At 40.5% G+C, this 3,895-nt stretch overlaps 1 protein-coding gene across 1 annotated transcript in view; it reads right to left on the minus strand.

The window, feature by feature from the left end:
- Positions 1 to 3,895, minus strand: part of LOC115287095 (protein ELYS-like) — a 61,002-nt gene that overhangs the window by 31,628 nt on the left and 25,479 nt on the right. The window lies entirely within an intron of this gene.

The following is a 3,895-nucleotide window of genomic DNA, read 5'->3' on the forward strand; positions in this document are numbered from 1 at the left end:
GGGTTCACTGTGTGGTAGCACACCCCAGGACCTCGTCCTGTTTGATGCGTGCACAAGTGTTTGCTGCGTTTTGTCGATCCGTTCGTTAGTCCGTGGGCATTGGGCATGGTTTCAGTTTGGCACTATTACAAATAACGTCTCGTGGACACTTGTGGTGTGGGCAAGTGTCATCATTTCTCTTGGGTGCGGAAGTGCCGGGTCATGAGGTGACTCGGTATTTACGAGTGTTTCCCAGAGCGCCTTTACCATTTTACGTTCCCACCACCAAGTGTGTGAGGATTGCAGGGAGTCCCCGTCACCTCCAGCGCCGCTCGTGTCTGGCTTCTGGCTCACAGCCATCTAGAGATGGATGTTTTAAGCCTTTCTACATTTGTACTCTTACTGCACTTGCTGTCTCTGAGTCTGTCATTAGAGGTCCTTTGTCTTCATGTCTTTGTCTTTTTTTTTTTTTAACGTGTGGTTTAGGAAGAACAGTTAGAAGCTATATTGTCAGCAGCAATCCATACGAGTTCTCTGGGACTTTTGACTGGATGTATCAAAAAGTGGATAGCAGAAGGTAAGGTTTTAGCTTTTAACAAAGAATTATTTTTGTATTTAAAGATTTTTTTTAATTAGTCATTTTGGGGGGAGTTAGTTAAGCTTTATTTTGAGATCATTGTAGGTTGACATTGCAGCTGTAAGACTTTATGTAGACATCCAGGGTCCCCTTTCCCCACCGCCTTCCCCGGCCAGGTCCGGGAGCCCTCCAGCACAGCATCTCCATCAGTTCCCCCACGGTGCCCGCCTTCCCCATCCCTAACCCCTGGCAGCCACCAGTCTGTCCTTTCAGAAATGTTCATAGGGGCGCCTCAGCGGCTCAGTCAGTTAAGCATCTGACTTCGGCCCAGGTCCCCATCTCATCGTCTGTGGGCTCGAGCCCCGCGTCAGGCTCTGCTGAGACCGCTCGGAACCTGGAGCCTGCTTTGGATGCTGTGTCTCCTTCTTCTCTCTCCCTGCTAGTGCTCTGTTTCTCTCTCTCAAAAATAAGCAAACATTTTTTTTAAGTTTATAAATACAATTGTATAGTATGTACACTTTGGGGAACTTGCACAGGACGTAGACTTCGACGCCGACTCTTCTCACACAGCAAAATTCTCTGGAATTCATCCTGGTTGGGCATATCCTCCTCTGTACAAACACATAACTCCACACACACATTACTTTCGTTCTGAATCGTTTGAGAATAAGTTGAGGACATCAGGTTTCTTTACTTGTAAGTAACATTTCAGTTTTATTTCCAAGAACACGAACGTTCATGATGAAACCACTTGGTGCTTCTAAAAATCAGGAAAACATCGATACATGCTATTACCTGATCTCCAGACCTTCCTGGAGTCTTATTAATCATACCAGTAATGTCCTTTGTTGCATTTATGGGGGTAGGACATCCAGAATATAGTTTGTATTTAGTTTTTATGTCTTTTAAATTTCTCTTAATCTCGTATGATTCCTAGGTTTTTTATCTTTGACGAAATTGACATTAAAAAAAAACATAAGCCTATTATTTTGTAGATGGCCTTTCAATGTGTATTTGTTACTCTTTCCTCAGGATTAGATTCAGATTGTACATTTGCCACAGCAGCAGTAATGAAAGGATGCGCTCCTTGCTGCGTTTCATGAGGAGGGCCCGGTACCCATCTGTCTGTTACTGTTGAACTTAACATTGCTCATTTGAATAGGTGGTGGCTCTCTTCCCCCCGAAGTTACTGATTTCTGGTTTGTAATTAATAATTCTTTATTTTCCCCATTCGTATTTACAAATAAGAACAACCAAATTTGGCTGCTAATCTGCGCTTTGTTCTGGAATGGACCTGGAATAAAGTGATTTTCACAAAAGAGGAATTTGACAGACTATGTAAGTATTACATTACAACGTTAACTTCAGTGTATGTTTTAAGTACATGACAACTTTTAATCATTTTGAAGTTGGGAGCTCTCTAAAGAACTGTCAGAAAGAAACCATTTCTTTTTAAATTGGGGTGACAAAATTATTATTTTTGTTTGATTTTTAAAGATTTTATCTTGGGGGTGCCTGGGTGGTTCAGTTGGTTGAGCTTCCAACTCTTGATTTCGGCTCAGATCCTGATCCCAGGATTGTGGGATCGAGCCCTGCGTCAGGCTCTGCAGTGAGCACGGAGCTGCTTAGGATTCCCTCCCTCCCTCCCTCTCTGCCTCTCCCCCGCCCCTCTCTCTCTGTCTCCCACCTTCCTTCTCCCTCTCCCCTCTCCCACTTGCATGCACTCTCTAAAATAAAAATTTTTTGAAAATTAATTTTGAAAATTAAAAAATATTTTATTTTTAATTTCTACACCCAGCATGGTGCTCAAACTCAACCTCAGGATCAAGAGTCACATGCTCCACCACTGAGCCGGCCAGGCGCCCCGACAAAATTCTTTCTTGAGCAAGATTTTGCAATACATTGTTAAACTGGCAACATGTTCCTATGTGTATGATACCAGGTTTTGGAATTATATCTTATTTTTGATCTTAGGAGATTGATTTCTAGAACATGCTGATGATGGAGTTAGAATACGACAGTTAACCTCAGAAGCTCCTCTATTTACTCGTTTTCTATTTAAAATATTTATGACTATAAAAAGGCTGAAAAGGAGAGCAAAACACTCCTCCTCTGTCTTCTACGAACAGATGTTTTTATCAGTCACTCAAAGTCCTTTCTCTTAACAGTTTTGCTTACTTGTTGTACACTTTGGGTCGTCAGGTGTCCTTGAATAATAAACACCATTATGCCTAATTAGCGCAAAAATAATGTTAAATATGTGGTTGCCCTTTACGTGGAAGTGAAATTTAAGCTTTCGACGCATAGTTTTTGTTACTTTTATCATCGTGTCAGTGATGAATGAACAAATGGACTTTCTGAGTAAATTATTCTTGGAGGATTTTTAAGTTTAGAGGAAGACATGGGGTTTATGGGGCATACGTAATGAAATTATAAACATGCAGTAGTTTTAAATATTTTGGTAATTACTTAGTATAGTTGATGTGAGGGACAAACACCCAATAATTCAGAGTCAGGGTAAAAATGTATCTCTTTCTTTTGAGGGGAAAAGATTTTCAGGACTGGTTATAGTTCTATAACTCATGTAAAAAAAGAAAAATTTGAAGTCAGTTCACAAATTGTATGCTTTTATTATACTTAGAGTATAATGTGGTCCTTTAGGCTTGAACTTGGTAACTCAGCCATTATTTCTGCCTTGAACTTCCATTATTGGAGTTTATTACAAAACATAAATGTAACTAAGGTACAAAGCATAATATTTTAAATGTATTGGAAGGAGAACATGTCATTTGAGGAAGGGTTTCGAATTAAGATATTTGTTTTGTGGTTTAATTTTCCATTAAATATTAATGAGATTAAGTGTTACCTATAAAAGATATAACCAGTAGCCACTAAAATACCCATTTCCCCCAACAAATGAATTTATAAGCTCAGTCTTGAGTTTGAAAGGAAAGGACGACCAAATCTAAAAGGAAGTGTAACAAGCATGCAATTTTCTTGTAGTGAAGTCTTCCTCTGAGTCTTCATTTTAGTGTCTCGCTTTTGAAGGCCGGAGGTGGAGGAAGTGCTCTTGTCCAATACCCCTCACAAAACAACACTGCATGTGAGAGACCCGCCCTGAAAGATTGATTTGGAGGAGAAGCATTTAATGAACTAATGTCTAGTGAATCTGAAGGTGACTCGAGATCACCTTCCTCTGTTCACATAGTGCTTCTCTCGTTCTGCCTCGTAAAAAATAGTAATGTGCCTTCATCCCTTCCGGGGTTCTTGAGGTAATTGTCCATCTCAGCCTTGTGTTTCGCAAATCTCAGAATGCGTAGACCGAGTCTGTGGTTAATC

Source organism: Suricata suricatta, chromosome 3, assembly GCF_006229205.1.
Source record: "Suricata suricatta isolate VVHF042 chromosome 3, meerkat_22Aug2017_6uvM2_HiC, whole genome shotgun sequence".
NCBI classification, from domain to species: Eukaryota; Metazoa; Chordata; class Mammalia; order Carnivora; family Herpestidae; genus Suricata; species Suricata suricatta.